Genomic DNA, 17,848 nt, shown 5'->3' on the forward strand with positions numbered 1-17,848 from the left:
GATACACAGTCTTCTTCGTAATTGAAACATCTTTCACAGGATAGAACAAGGTGTTTTTAAGTACGATTATTGGCTGTACATAAGGCACATCTGTTTACCTTTTCTATCTTTGGATGTAGGACATATAGGACACGCGCTTTGTAATCATATCTCTTAGGAATCATTGGAAATCCAAAAATTAAAATATGAATTGGAAAAAAATTAAACTGATAATTCCTTACACTGGGAAATTTCAACGTCACAACTTTTCTAAGATGTAACAGTTCAAAACTACTAACTGAACAACTGAGCTACACATAATTAACTAATCGACTATGTATTACACGATATGTGTTACAATTTACAGTTACCTTGTTGCCATATTTGAGAAAACTGGGAGACTCCACAACTGTGGTGGAATTTGATAAACCCCAGCGACATAAAATGTGTTTTTCTTCGCAAATGAAGGTAAACAGACGTTAACCACAATACAAAAAACGCTACCTATGTATCCAGTACAAATATTTTGCTCCATCTCGTGACAACACTGGAAAATACGTCGACTGCGGTGTGTGAAACTCCAGTGCAGTAATGAAGGGTTAAATGGTCTCCATTTTACCGTGTTATTCTCGATTTCGAGGCAGTTCGCCTCAAGATCAGTTGTATGTGACACACATGCATCATAGCAACGTGTGGTACATTCACATTAGGGCCATGTCTTACTGACAGTGATTAACATTTAGTGACGTGCACTGTCAAACCAAAGTAATCACCACTCACGAACTGACAACCCCAGCGGCGTCTCGGAGAAAAAAAAAATTACAATATATGGAAGCACTCACTCCCCAACTAAAGTATTCTACGTTCGGAGGAAGGCCGTTGCAACACGACCAAAACATTGGATATATTAGTGTTTTATAAGATGACGTGATAATAATATACACAGAGGGGTTTTAGTGAGAAATTAAAGAATGCCCTGACTGTACAGCTAAATGAATTAGCGCAAATCCAAACTCGTGAAAGTTCTTTGCAATCTTGGAACACAATTCAACACTAAATTCTATCACAAGAAGAAATATAATAATAATAATAATAATAATAATAATTTACGTCATTGGAATCCTAATAGGAGAAGCGTTTTTCCACTTGCGACCTGCAGATATTTGAGATTTCTTATTTCAGAAATCACTTTACCACTAAAGGAAACTGTTAATAACTCTTGGCTGGAACTATGAGTTTGGAACTGTTTGAATTCTTAGCTGCAGTACGAGTTCATACGAAGCAAATTAGTGTAGACCGTACCGTATCCCTCTCTTCACAGGAATTCTGTACGTTCTGGGCAAGGAAGTCTGTATCAGCTTTGTCTGCAGTGGTACGTTAACTGCATTGGCTGTGTTATTTATGAAGTTACTTGAAGTCTAATTTTTCGTGCCAGACTTTAAATCCAGAAGTGTGATTGGCAGTATACCAATTATGGAATGGACGTGTCAGTCCAGTTGTTCCTCGCCCCTTAATCGTCATTGAGTAAGGCGATTGTGGTTCTCGAAATGTTTTCTTGTGTACGATATTATGACACATACCTCTGTGGCATTTTCCTTTCCAAATACTGAATGCTTTTTGAGTTTCTAGATATTTTCTCACTTTAAAATGCTATTTATTTAGTTGTTTATTTCACAATGTTTAGTAGTCCTTGTTTGTTGTTTCACACCCTTAGTTTTAGTGACCAATACCGTTAACTTAAGCCGTGCATCTACATATTACAGTAAGACATCAAAAAAAGACGACTTTGTTGCATCCAGATTAGTTTTAGCTTTCTGAATGTCAATTATGGCATAAGTTTGCACTCTACTGAGGTGAGTCTTTCAACGATATTTCATAAACTTCAATACATCAACATGTTGAAGTGTGACACCCATTATGTAAAGGAAATCTATTCTTTATTACAAGGGTCAAATTAAGTTGATGAATGCCTGTTAGCTTTCAGTTGCAACAACACGTCGTGATGAACACTAAGCAGGTATCTGGTTGCTTATAAAAGTTTGCGAAACGACGAAAATATGCAACTCCTTGCTATTTTACAACCACCACTGAATACGCCAGAGCAGCCATAACTCTCCTCAAAAAGCAGTGCAGAGACAAATTTTGAAATTATTCTATGTTTTATGTTGAGAGTAGTCCAAGGCTTTCGACGTACTATAAGGATAATAAAAACAATTACAACCAAAAAGCGTGTTAACAGGAATGGCAAGGTGCTGGTTAGATGAACTTCCTCAAATCTCACCTCTGTGTTACTTCGAAAACAGTCTCGATAAAAGGAAATTGTTGAAATTAGTAGCATCGAAGGTGATACCTTTCGTTAGTTTGGTGGGAATGTTCTTGAGAATCTTAAAGATCTTGAGAATCTGTAGAGCTGCCGTACCCTTATTTTATTGTTGAATTAGAAGAAATTATGTTAAGGAAGACTACAGCTAATGCTTGGTAGGTTCAGGTCGGTCATGTAGTAGAATGTCTTTTGCCTTACTTTTCAGCTCAATGAAGAATAAAATAGTGTGGGATTCTTGATTCTCAAATAAAAAACTCTGAATAGGACTGACTGTCATATTTTACAGCAACATAGAAACTGAATGTATATTTCTTTTCGATACATCCATGCTCTATCAGAACAGAATAGCTTAACCACCTAATGAATGATTAAAACCATGTGACTTTTTTTATTCTTTCGGTTGTAGAAAGCGTGTGTGTTTATCAAGACAGTATCTAAGTTGAAGTGAGCCGTAAGACCCGTTCGGGTGCCTAGTCTTTCTGTTTTAAGTATGCTTGACTTCGCAAATGTTTAATAGCTCAATAAATGCACATGAAACAGATTCACCTCCCGCCTTGTCATAGCACAAGTACACGAACCTGAACCAAATATATTGGATCTCTGTATGATAATCACAGGATTAAGGAAGTGTGCAGATCCAAATATAGAACCCAAAGTTTATACTCGTCACTTTTTGAAATGTAAAAGTATTTTATTTATTTACTTTGTATCCACAAGTTTACATAATAAAAATCCTTTATAATTCTTATGATCATCAGTAAAATTAATTTCATGCCATCCTGATCATCCCTGAACTCTTTATTTTATGCATTTATCTGGTTACTCATGTGCATATATATATATATATATATATATATATAGGAGGGTCATTGCAAAAGTCATGGCAATTATTTTGGCTTTAAAATAATAGCAAATTAAAAAAATCTAAAATACTCAAATGAAAGGTTAGTTCATGTATAATTGTTACATGTAGGGAGACGGATAAATACCATACTGTTATAGCATGAGAAAGAAGACGAAAAAAATTTGTCGTCGCGAACGTGTTTTACTGCCAGTTGCAAGAGCACACAACAGTACATAACAAACTACGTGCATTCCGTGGCATCAGAAGTTTCCTCAAGAATCCACAATAACGTAACGTGACGCTAGATGGTAGCCATTTGCAGGAGAACAAAGCGTGAAGAGAGACCATAAGGTAGGCTGAGCAGTCTTCCAGGATGAATATTACCAAACTTGAACAGCGCTCTCACGTAATGATTGCAGTTGAACATGGTAGAGATGCGTGACGGTGCCACGAGGAGCTTATGGAAGCGGTGGGAAATGTTGCTCTACCATGCTTGGTGGGTAGGAGCGTTCAGGTGTAGCAGAACTGCAACATCCAACAAGTGCCGATCCGGGCGGCCTGTCAGTGTGCGTACACACTATGCTCACACTCGTATCGCCCAATACTTGGTGAACGACTGAAGGTTGACTGTGCGGGAATTGCAGAGCCATACTGGTACTGAGAACACAGCAATCTACAGAACTTTAAGTGTCGATTTACATATACGTAAAGCTGCTACAAAGCGGATGCCTCATGCAGTAAGTTAAGTGGAAAAGTGGACATGTTACGAAACTCATGTGCATCTAGCGCGTTACGAGGAGGAGGGAGATGACATACTTGATTGAATCGTCGCCATAGATGAATTTTGGGCGAGAGCCTATGAGCCTGCGCTGAAACACCTGTCTGCGGAATGGCGTCATCCAGGTTCTCCACGCAGGCAGAAATATCGTTGCAATCGGTCTCCTGTCAAGCAAATGGTCACTATAGCCTTTCACATTAGAGGATTTTATGCCATTTCATCCCACACAAACAAAATGTTAATGCACTGTACAAATGTCAGACTTTCTAATAACGACATCCATGATGGTCTATGTGTGAGAAACGTCTTGAAAGTCTACACGATGCATTAATTCTTCAGGACAATGCTGGAGCCCATACGACAGCGTGTGTGTAGAATCTGCTCACGCGAAGGGGATGAGTAGTATGGGAGCATCCATCATATTCGCCAGACTTATCATATTGCGATTATGACCAAAACTGAAAGAGTAATTGCTTGGAACATGATTTCGAACAGTGAAGGCGTTGCTACAACTGTGATTTGTGAGATCTAACGGTTCGTTCATGATGAGACCACGAGTATTCGGCTTCTTCTACAGTGTTGGCAGCGTGTGATGGATTCGTTGGAAGACTATTTCCAGGGGCTGTAAGATTTCACAGGTCTGTGTTCCAGTCTTGTGCTGTACTGTGTACTGTAGCAACCGACAGTAAAACACTTTTGAAATGACAAAATGTTTTTCGTCTTTCCTCTCGTGCTATTTCTTTAGCGCGGTGTGTGTGTGTGTGTGTGTGTGTGTGTGTGTGTGTGTGTGTGTTCGTTCGTTCGTTCATCCATCTCCCTACGTTTAACGTTTATATATGAACTAGCCTTCCATTTCCATGTTTCAGAATTTTTTAATTTAATGCCATTTTCGAGATAAAAGGTAGTTGGAATAACTTTTGCAATGACCCTCGTATATACCCCCAGTAAGGAGTAAGCCAGATGAGTGTGTGGGACATTCCCTACAACTGCCACAATCCTTACCAATCAAAATGTGTGCAGGCATTATTACCTACAGATTTGCTGTTTCGTAGCACAGGCCACCATGATACTGGGACTTACTTGTGTGTCATCCATCCTGTTCACAACAGAGGATAGCTCTACAAGGGGTGGTATCAACCTCCATAAAGTCCACCTGTGTGCTACAGAGAAGCCGCGTGGTATGGTGGCAGCAAACCATCGGCACCACCTCAACCCCAGTGTATGGTCGGTAATTATGGGCGACCTTCCCTTGGGACCAGTTATCCTTCCATAGCACTTCTCATGCGAGACACATCTGCACTACCTATGGGTGACAATGTTTCCCATGCTGAAGACATGCCATTGATGATATGAAGGATGATGTCATACTACAAGACGATACTCCACCTCATTGCCATCATGCCTATAGAACTGAAACACTAGTACAGGAGGCACAACATTCCCACTTGCCTGTTGTAAACTGTGGGGCCCCTGGCCCACAGTGTATGTACTCATCACATGACATATTTGTCTACATGTAGGGGCCGGAGAATGCCGACATGATGCTTTGCCAGCATTCACACACACACACACACACACACACACACACTGCTTTCCCAACACAGCCTAGTATTATGCTGCCCATTTAAAATAAAACATGCAGTCGGTAAGTACCATCATCTAGTTGTCTGAACCTCCACTTGGCACACAATGATGGCAGTGGTTTTGATCTTTTAGTCACAACAGACCTTAAAATTAAGTATCGCAATATGATTTCCATCTGCAAATTGCCTGTGATTGGCAACTGTGTGACATCGTTAATGAAGAAAAGACAGGTGTGGTGCAAGCCCTCCTCCCACTGATGGTCAGTTGCAGATGATCTGCAAGCTGTCACCCCCGCACTGTCCAGGCATGGTACGTTTACGCAATCGCCTGGCCGCCTGGAGAATGACAGCTGCTACCTGCACGATAACACACAGCCATGCTACACTGACCTATGGCCCTAACATCACGATTCACTGATTAGTCACATCATTGCTTCTTCATGGCATGTGCAGGGATCCAGACACTGGACGATACATGGAGACACTTTCATTACTCTGTAAATTAAACGTGGCGAATTAACATCGTTACAGATACAACGTGTTTCAGTTGCCTAGATGGATTTATTTCAGACCACATTCCAGAAAATTCCCTGCTTGGCCTCCTGCACTCAATCGAACCCATCTCTCCAGGTCGCAACAATACATAGAAGTTAATGTCGTTTAGAAGACTTCTACTATCTGGGCATATTATGAAACACATTGTGTCACATCAGTTAGTGATTTGGTTCAGCTAACGATAGTAAGTTATTCATATAAATACAGCATACTGCTGACTAAGAGCAGCAATCGCCTCCTAACCCCCTTCTCCCTTCCCTCACCACCACCTCTCTCTCTCTCTCTCTCTCTCTCTCTCTCTCTCTCTCTCTCTCTCTCTCTCTCATATGTGAACGCCACCTGCTACGTAAGGAAATTATAGAAGTGGAACAGATATGAATGGGGAATTATACTCTCTCCACAGCAGATGACCCTTAAATGTTTCCACCAACTTCAATTACGATTGCAGTGCGCATGGGATCATCAAGATTTAATCAATGAAAACGTGTCACATGATCATATGAACAACGTTTCTTGTTACACCACGTCAATGGTCGTATTCAGATTTACTGTCATTCAGACGAATGGCTGCTCGAAACATGCACTGCACCACAGACACAAACAGTGAGGCTAATGTCATGCTTTGTGACAGTCATCTGGTCTTCCATTGGACCTATCATAGTAATCGAATGCACTGTGACAGCAGGGGGCTATGTGTATCATTGTCCATCAATATGGGTATATCTATGTTTTTAATTATGTAACTAATTTTGAGTTCTTTTGATGTATTGTATATCATATTACAGTTCTGAAGTTCTCAAAATGATCGTTTTATGACCGATACCTGTCACCTTGTAATAATCGTGCCTTTGCAGTCTACACTGTTCTATAATTAATTTGAAATATTGTATTTTGATCGCTGAATGTAATTGGATTTTATGAAAGTTTAGGTTTTGTGCTGGCAGTACCTGTACTTCCAGTAGTTTTTGTGGCGTGGTGTGGCCAATACGATGCAAAGTAGGTTAGCTTCATTACAGTCATATCAATGACAAGGCGAAAGCTCGCCCCCAGGTATCTCTCAAGTTTTGCCGTTCACTAAAATAATACTGGCAATCAACTCAAACTTAACCAAGAGCTTTGGTTTCCCATCCCAATAGCAGTTAATGAGCATGGTTTCTGGTGAAACAGCTGGGTAGATACAATGCGTTGCTTCCATCCAAAAATGGGGTTGTAGGGCCAATGTTTCTTCTGGGATTATGCTCTTTCTGCTCTCCCTAGAAACATTGGTACATCACATGTCGGCACCTCAGTCTGCATTTCTCTGGCTGGATAAACGTTGTTCTCCCTTAGACACTTGTGTAGGTTCCCTCATGACATGCTCAGAAATTTTTAATAGTTCTCACATCTACTCTTCTACCCACTGACTGTGAATCATACAACACCAACACGTCGTTCCTACCAGTCGTTGTTGGGCCTATATGTACAACCTCTGTCAGTACTCACTTCCACAATTGCAATGTGGTAAAATACCAACATGTCCTTTCCCATCACCTCTGTCACGTGTCATAATTATACAGGAAATTCTTTTTCCGATAACTGCAGCTCTGCCAGGAATTGTTGCGATGGTGATAATACCATACTCAGTTGTCTGTTTACTGCATTTTAAACTCTTGTAATGACTCTACTCCCATTCTCGTAAAGTTCATTCTCTCTTCTAACACGTGCAATAGCCTGGCTGGTGCTACTTCACCGTCTAGTAAGCTCAACCGCTTCTGTACTTATCCCAAATTGCTGTTTACTGTTTTCATTGTATTGTGGGTGTAATGGGGTAACACTGTGGCTAACTGTCGCAGCACTTAGGTTTTATTTAGATGTTTGCATAAATGGCACTCTACTATGGTTATGGTGGTGCCTGCTATCAGTTTCAATTGCTCAGTTGCGCCATTTAATTTCTGAATCTCTCGTTATCTACCGTTTAAAACTGTCTGTAACGTTTTCCATCCTTCACCCGATCACTGTCTTTCTCTATGAACTAGTATATATGATTTGTTTCAGTTGAATACTCAGTTTACCGTATGATAGCCTCAATTACTAGTAATCACGCTGTACCCTGGTGATAATTTTGTTCCCTTGCACTTCCTTCTATAACTCGATACATGAATCATCTATACATGCGCCCAGCAATCTGCAAACCTCGTCCCTTATTACCCACACATCAACAGGCAAGATGTGTGTTAAATGATGACTGGTTAATAGCACATTCATTTGTCTGGAAAACACATGTAAATTTTATGGTTGAATGTGAATTGATGATATGCAGCAGCATCAGGATTACAACAATCTATCCAGTTTTTCCTGATGATTCACCATCCAAAGAAGGGAATTTTAATCATTACCTCCTTCCTTTGAAAACGTGTACACGAAACTATTATGAAGTTAAGTGTATCCAAACACATTTATAATGACCTATTTTAACTAATATAAATTCACTGTTCACCCAAACAAAATAAGTGAGACTGATATTAAATAGTTCTTAGAAATGACATAAAATAAACTGGTGTGACTTCAATGCATGGGGCACACTACATGTGACTTGCTTAATCACTGGTATGTGACTTCTGACTGTCCTAGTGGTTTTCATGTGCTCTGACTCTGCTGTTGGAATCTGTGATAATGCAACCCCCCACTCCTTTATAAGGTTTAACTCCGCTCACATGGAACATAGACATTTCAGTTGAAAACTGCACTTAAATGTTCACTGGAGAAGTTACCTGTACTTAGTGAGAAATTTCTTTGTTTTTCTCTAAGGGTGTAAGGATGAGTGATGGCTTGCTTTATCTTGTTCCACGCTTCATGCACACTTATTTCAATTTTTTTACTGATTCACAGTTACATAAAAAATCAGGGATTTGGGCGAATGGCATTTCCTTGTTGCACACCATCTAGAACTGTGACAGCCCTGTGCCTGTAGGTACTTTGGAGTTACAAGCGCAAACCAAATGTTGGATGTATGTGTCCAAGTCATTGGGCTGGCTGTTAATGTAATAACTTAACATTTTAGACATGGTTCTATGGGCTTGCTGTGTTCTGTCATTAGTTTGTGGAAGGAATGATCTTATGCATAACTTCCAGATATGAAGTACATGACATAATTGCTTCATCAAATCTGATGCAAAATTCGATCCCTGAACAATAATTAAGGTATCAGGGACATCAAATTGAAATATCCAGCTATTAACTAGAGCCTGAGCTACTGTAATAGCCTGACAGCTATGGGTTGCCATGATTGCCAGTCACCTTGAAAAATGGCCTGTAATTGTTATTACGTATTTAATTCTGCCAGGTGTCTAATTGAATAGTTCCAAAATAACAAAGCCAATCATTTGCAAGGGTTTAGGTGCCTCTAGTAGTCCTAGAAAAGGAATCTTTCGATAACTAAGATCAGCTCTTTGTGTACAATGTACACAGTACTTTACATAATGTTTGACATTACACTTGCTTGTCCTCCTCCAGAACCTTCCAGAAACTCCTCTGTCCATTGTTCTGCATGCTCCATGACTGGGAAATATATGCACATGTGCTTGTTGCAGCGTTTTGTACCTGAGCACAGCTGGAACCACTATGCTTGGTCCACATTCCGTCATTCTGCAAGCTAACCCCTCACCCAAATGACTGATAGTCTTTGATAGCCACGTGTACTTTCTGCCATTACGTTACACTTTTCCCTAGTATGTTCAGTATAGCAACTTTTTACTCAGTGCTTTCATATATGTGTTTGCTTCATGGTTTATGTGACACCTTATCAACCTCACTGAGTTTGTGTGTCCACATTGTTAACATCTGCAAATGGTCTTTCAGCACAAACAGTCATTTCAGTGATGCAGCCATATAAATAACAATGAACGTATGCAGTCCTATGTGTAACCATTGGCATTTCCTTCTCCATAGTAAAGTAGTTACGCTCCACTCTGCTCACTTACTTTGATGCATAAATACTGGATGTTCCTGCCCATTGGTATTCTGGCTCAGAACACAACCATTCTCTCTCTGCCATCATCACATGAGAAGATAAATTCCTTATGAAAATCAGGAAACATAGGTACTCTCCTTAGCGTTTCAAATGCTGTTTGACATTCTGTTGGCCACTGGAATATCACACCTTTCCTTGACAACTGATTAGAAGACCATGTGAATGGGGCAATATTATTTACAAATTTCTGGTAATAATTCTGTAAACCCAGGAATGATTATTTCATTATCTGTGGCATTACAAAGTTCTGAACTGCCACTGTATAGCAAACATCAATTTAAACACTTTCTATAGTAGTTAACCTGCATCTACACAAACTGGCACCTATGTTAAGCACAGACGTTTTGAATGTAAAGAGGTGAATATGTCTTCCAAGCATTTTGCATGGTCTTGCATGTTCTTCGAGAATATGATGATACTGTGTATATATACCTTGCATGTTTTTGGCTTCAAACCATGTAGCAACCTTCGCAATGAGGCTGGTGCGCATTTCAGTGCAAACAGCGTCCTCCTATATTAGTAACGTCCCCATGAAACTGTGAGAGCAATCTTTGGCCTATCTTCCAGGACTACCACTAGTTGGCGATATGCACTTTTTAGATACATTGTTGTAAAGTACTGGCACTCTCCTAGGTTTTCTACTGTTTCCAATATTGGGGATGGGGTATGCATCAGTGGCAGTTATTGCATTCAAGTAATGGCAGTTGCATCAGAATCTTCACTTCTTAGTACCATCTGGAGACTTCTTTTAGAACAACGACGATGTTTGCCCCTAATGGGGGGTCAGAGTGCTTTGTTATACCCTCTGCAAACTGTTGATCTACAAGTTCCTCCATTACAGGTTGTACATGCGTCACTATGCGGTATGACTTTCTGTAAACTGGTGCAGTACTGGGTGTAGGTATACAGTACCTGGGCAACAGGTGTTGCTGGTAACGAATCATTTGTACTGAATATAAGCATAAACTGAAGCAGCGAAGCTACCATTGACTGCTGGTCATTGCTTGCAGCCGACCCACTTCCTGATGTAACACTAATGCACAAAGGTTTGCTTGTTGCTCTAGTCATTTGAGATATCAGTATCATCTACACCTAACACCTTCAAAGTGACAAACATTAAACCCTTAGACAGACAGACCATGTCTATTTCAAACATATTCAATCTTACAGAAATCACAAATTCGCCATTTGTGCTACCTATGTGTCCCACACTTCTGTACATATGACAATTCATTTTGTCCACCTCTTCACCTTCCACCAGTCGCAATACCACATATAATGCTTCACATGAATTGGTATCAGTGGAAACCCACACTAACTTTTCCATATCTGTTGGTGCTATCGCACTATGGTGCTTGAAGTTATGGACTATTACTTCATCGCCGGCCGGGGTTGCCGAGCGGTTATAGGCGCTACAGTCTGGAACCGCGCGACCGTTATGGTCGCAGGTTTGAATCCTGCCTCGGGCATGGATGTATGTGATGTCCTTAAGTTAGTTAGGTTTAAGTAGTTCTAAGTTCTAGGGGACTGATGACCTCAGAAGTTAAGTCCCATAGTGCTCAGAGCCATTTGAATCATTATTACTTCATCAACTCTGTTATGTAGTATTGAGGCGTTTGTTCTTTTGGTTTCTCCATTTGGAGGTCGATGGCAGTGGTCACCAAGTGCCCCATCTTCCACTAAATTGGTAACACACACACTGCAGCCCTGAGCTGGTCGCCTTGGCTCTGAGCTTGCTACGTAAAACTGAAAAATTTAAGTATATACACCAAAATTATTCTGCATTGCAACAGTGTCGTTAACGTCTTTCCTTATAGGTGAAATAGTAATTTCTGGAAAAAGAAATGGTTCAAGAGTTCCTGTGCACAGTAGCATGTATTCCTTGGAATATTCTTCCTGTTTTATGACTAACCACGTCCATCAATCACAATAATTAATTGTAAAATTTCTTCGAAAATATGATTGGGATAAAAAAGGTGGAACACGTCTAAAAATAGAAAATTACGATTCCGTTACGATTCGGATTTCAGAAGGATCCTACCACTCTGTGTGTCATGTATCATTTCTGAGATTGTGAATTAAAGAAGTTCAGTCATAGAGTTTTACCTATTAGGATTTTTTCTGATTTGTTAAAGGCATTCAGCTGTACAGAAACATCATAACTTTCGAGAAAGTTGATGTTTATGACCTTTGTAATGAAATCAGGTCCCCTTCATTTAATGCTATCTTCCATAAACGTCTGTGCTCCAAAAAATGTATAAGAATTTTCCTGCAACTTTGGATGAACTTGGATCAACCGTTTCTTATAGTTATATGATACATTAGTAGTTCAGTTTATACAGGGAGTGCTGCAGGTAACGCAATCAAATTTTTGTGGGGAAACTCTTCGAAATTTTTAAATAAATCAAACTTCATTAACGTTCTAAATCTTTATTCCTTATGTCACCATAGTTACTTCTCAACACAGTTGCCCTGGAAACAAACATTTCTCCCTACGAGCGACCAGTTTGTTGGTACCGTCACTGTAGAATGTTTGACTTTGTTCACGGAGCCAGAATCTCATCCATGCTTGCAGTGCTTCATCAAAGGGAAGTACTCAAAGGTATTCTATAAGTTTTAGAAACAGAGGGTACTCGTGTGTGGACGAACTCTTCGAATTCGTGAAACTCGATTACAGCACGCCGTTTCTCACGCACCGACATATCTAGGTTTCACACCGCCAAGTTACGTGCTGCAATTTGGATCGCTCTGGCGGCAGAGGACTGCTGCTTGCGTCACCGAAGCGGGAATGTCAGCTGAGTAATATGTATAGGTTTTAATTCATCAACCGACATTGAGAACAGTATGAAAAATTCGGAGCCATATTTGGAGGCATTACTTTTCAGTACGCCCTCGTACGTTTGCAAGTATCAACTGATTAGTTAAACAAGGCTGACATATCAAAAGTCTTTGAATGTAAACAAACATTGCTTTTCTAAAGTCGCTGTCAGATCCAACGAGAGCACGTGTCTGAACGTTCTACCAATAAACGGAATTCTGCTGTAGCTTAATTAGTTGAAGGCAGCCAATTTAATGGCGCAAGTATTTGCTAAAGACACAACATGATATTCTACAAATATTGAAATGAATGCAATCAGAAAGATTGTCTCCACCACACTTCATACACTGGCTTTTGAAGTAAGAGGCAAACATGTTTACCGTTGGTGAATGGATAATACTTTCAAGCTTTTCACACAAAAAGATACATACTTGCTAGATATAAATTTTTGTTAAATACACATTGAAAATTAGACGCTCCCAGTGTTTGACAAACATGCAGTTGGTGACAACAACGAGAATGCAGTCAGTAGAAACGTGCATTTTTTCATAAAGAGGTTTTCAGTAAATTAGAAAGGAAAAACTACCTAGTACTCCGAATGTCTCAAGCTGCTTAACTGCATCATATACGGCAAAGTTTCCCTACAGTGAAAATATTATGCGATGACCGTGACTGTCCAACAAGTTCAGTACATGGAAATGCAGCTATGATTATCTTCTTGAAGTGAGCACGTTTACCATAGCCGCAACAAATCAGGCACGATGATCCACATTTACCGGACCCTCGACGACGAAAATGGCTGAAATCGCTGGTGACAAATAGCACCGAATGCGCACTTGGAATTCAACGTTCACCGAATATATAACACTCCATAAGCAAACTGTAGTAAGTGGAAAATGAACCTACCACTGGGTTCTCTCGGTTAGTAATTGCACTTCGTACTTCACAGCGAGCGCATCCCTAGTTGTCTTTTTTCTGGAAGCCAATTATTTCGACTACGTCAGCCACCGGTGTATGAGACACTTTCATTCTACGTCGCAACGTAATTATGTCTTTACAGACGATTTGATTTTCATTATAAATATTTCAGACCACTAAAATTAAGAGCAATATTATCAACAAGGACATGAAAATCAATAAATGTTTATAAAACATCAAGCACTACTAAGAAAGCTGCTGAGCGATGGGTCAATAATTTGACAACTAGAAAACGTGCTGAGAATCGAAGATGTACATTGCACTAATTTCTGAAACTATGACAAAATGAACCATTAGCTATGACTGGATGTGTGTTCATACTTTCAACGTACATGTAGTAAGGACTACACTTCATCTTCAACTGGCAGCTGCACAAACGGGGTGGATTAACATCAGAGTAAAATTCCAATTAGTTGAGTGGCCAGAATGAAGCCCTACTTTCACCGAGAAAACGGAAAATATTCGTAAAGGTTGTGACTCTTCCCAACTAATGTCAAGTTCTTGCAGATATGAACCACATAAATTAAACTAATACCGCAACATGATGTGTTCTAAAAGAATTTCGAAGTTACTGACTCATTTTAAATGAAAATTATGGGATAGAAATCAGCCATCAGTCATACTTATACTTATGATGCACAAATTAACACATACATGGGAAGAATAGACGAAAGTTTAACATGAGAGTTCGATAGTGTGCTAAATATTTTAGAATCAGTCATCATGAGAATACCACAACGGTAAAACACATATCTCTAAAGCAGTTCACAAAATAATCCCATATGACTTAACGGGTTGGTGCGCCTCAATTGGACGCCACCTCGGTGACTTGCGTGTACCTAAGGTACTTCAGTGACCTTACCGCGTGAAAGGGACCTACAGTTTGTAAGTACGCTGTTTAGGTTTTTATATTGGTAACGCCACGTAGCGCTCTGTATGAAAATCACTGGCTGTGCTGTGTGCAGTCTGTGGCTGGGTGTCATTGTTGTAATATTCGCTGTTGTAGTGTTGGGCTGTCGGCTGTTAACAGCACGTAGCGTTGCACAGTTGGAGGTGAGCCGCCAGCAGTGGTGGATGTGGAGAGAGAAATGGCGGAGTTTTGAAATTTGTGAGGCTGGATGTTATGAACTGCTATGTATATTATGATTTTTCAACGCTATTAAGGTAAATACATTGTTTGTTCTCTATTAAAATCTTTCATTTGCTAACTATGCCTATCAGTAGTTAGTGCCTTCCGTAGTTTGAATCTTTTATTTAGCTGGCAGTAGTGGCGTTCGCTGTATTGCAGTAGTTCGAGTAACGAAGATTTTTGTGAGGTAAGTGATTTGTGAAAGGTATACGTTAATGTTAGTCAGGGCCATTCTTTTGTAGCGATTATTGAAAGTCAGACAGCCTACTTACATAGCCCCCATACTCTCCACAAAAAAATTTACAAATGGTTTTGGGCAGTGGCCAATACAGATTTGAAAAAATTTTTCATAGTTACAATAACAAAGATATCAAATGCACACACTTATTCATACAATGTTGGTCATAAGCTAAAATTTTCTCACAGTCCATAAATACAGTCCTGATCATTCATCACAGTAAAATTGCAGTGTTTTTCTCAAAGTCTGAGCAGTAAAAGAAAATCCACACGGAAGTAGTGGATTTCCATGCAGTCTTGAAGAAGTAATGTTGTCCTTCCAACGGAAAGACAGTGCTGACTCTCGACATGCAGACAGGTAATGGGCCACAACAGAGCAAGCCCACAGCAGAGTCATTCGACGTTTTGGAGAATATTGGTAGGTAGGTCATCACACAGTAGACCCACTGTAGTCCTGGTAGAGATTACGGTATTGGTGGGCCACCAGAGGTGCAGACCCACTGTAGTCCTGGTAGAGATTGTGATATTGGTGGGCCACCAGAGGTGCAGACCCACTGCAGTCCTTGTAGAAATAATGGTACTGGTGAGTCAGCAAAGGTGTAGACCCACTGTAGTCCTTGTACAAATAATAATGGTATTGGTGGGTCATCAAAGATGCAGACCCACTGTAGTCCTTGTAGAGATGGCCAGCAGCCATCTGTTGTGACTGTGCAGGTACACAATCACCATTGAAGAGTCTTGCGGATAATATAGCAAGTCCATAGCCACCACTTGTGCACTCACCAACTTTTTGGAATTGTCCTTAGAACCAGCAATGCTGTTATCCAGTCCCTTGCTGAATTATTAACACATGTGCAAACACTAACACTCCCAACTTCTCACATATTGTCCATATACTATGACCAACAGAAATGTGTGCAGTGAAATGGAACTCACAAGTTAATTATAGAAGAACATAAGAATACAATTACAAAGGTACAAAACAATACCGATAACATTTGTAGTACAGACCTTACAAAAGAATCGAAACAACATATACATCAGTGTTACAGGAATTATGACATGAGTACATGCATAAAAGATCAGAATAACTTTCGAAACATCGACTTCACACATGAGCATTAAAACAAAATAGAACAAATAATGTTTAAACATCTGTACTAAGTAAATAACATAGTATTTGAAAAATTCTACAACGTAACAACATCAGCTAAACACATAAAGAAAGGAAAAACACAAGTACACAAGGGAACACAAACACATAATGGGATAATACAAGGAAAGGACAGGGTTTCTTTTACTGCAGTACTTTGCAAATAAAACTTTCTTTACTTTTCAGAGATTTCCCTTTGTTCTTCATTATTTCCAAAAAGTCCTATCTACACCTGCTTTCTGTACTTTTTTCGTATGAGTTCTCAATGCATTTTTTCCAATTCATCGCAACTCATTCTCTTATATAGTCTACCCCCTCTTAAGCTAACTTAAATCTACTGAGCTCAGATGCTAAACTAAGGGATGAGACAATGCAGCAGCACAGAACAATTAACACAAACAGCAATGACAAAAAAATTGAAATTGGCAAAGCAAGCAGCAGCAAATGCAATAACTTATATCTGAACATGACAAAGCTCAAGCAGAAAAAATATTACAGTAAAAATGGCCATGTTTAACACCTATGTCACATCTTAACACCAGAGTGATGCATCACGGGAAGTTACACTAGCAGATCAGTTACCAAATCGTAAAAAAAATTATTTATGCAATTCCTGTAAAGAGAAATGTCTATTTATGTGCCCTCGTTTTCTTGGAAGTAGATCATAAAATTCTTACTGATTGGATCTGTAGGCATAAAATAACTATATTAGTACATCTATTAAATTTTATTTTAACCAATGCTGCAGTGCAGCTAGAAACTAGATATTAAACAAAATGAGTAAATAAATACATAAAGCAAGCCATATGGCATTTCTCTTAACTAGCAAGACAATAGCCGTGAAATGTTTCTCATTGTTTCATTAGGCATTTTAGTAAATATCATAAATTAAGAGCTCCACAGTATAATCATATGTTTTCAAGTTTGAGCGTGTCGTATTTGCGATGCTTTCTACAACGGAATGTCAATAGCGATGATAATGGCCTCCCTTTTTTTTTTCTCCACATGTGCCTCTGAAAGGCACACACTAATGGCTTTTTCCCAGGCGACTATCGCGCAGCTGGGTGCCCACCACGCATTACGTGAAGGTCACTTAACTTTCCTACTGAAATGTTTACGACAGCAGTTTCCACTACAGTGGCAGTCTCATATAAAAAATTTCACAGGTCGAGAATTTGCGTTACAAATGTGTAGAAACAAAATCCTATAAATACAACAGTGTCCAAAAAATTTTCAGTGGCATTGTGATACATTCACACATGTACACACATTTCATAATTCTAAAGTACGATTCTTGGTTTCCAACATCCTGTTCCACAAATCAGAGTCCCTAACCACTACTCATTATTCCTTACCTTATTATACATACACTAATTCGTCGACACTTCTTCAATATTTCATCATAAGAAATACATAGCATAATCAAATTCCTCATATAGCATCAGCTTATAGATCATAAACA

Source organism: Schistocerca piceifrons, chromosome 4 (genome assembly GCF_021461385.2).
Source record: "Schistocerca piceifrons isolate TAMUIC-IGC-003096 chromosome 4, iqSchPice1.1, whole genome shotgun sequence".
Classification (NCBI taxonomy): Eukaryota; Metazoa; Arthropoda; class Insecta; order Orthoptera; family Acrididae; genus Schistocerca; species Schistocerca piceifrons.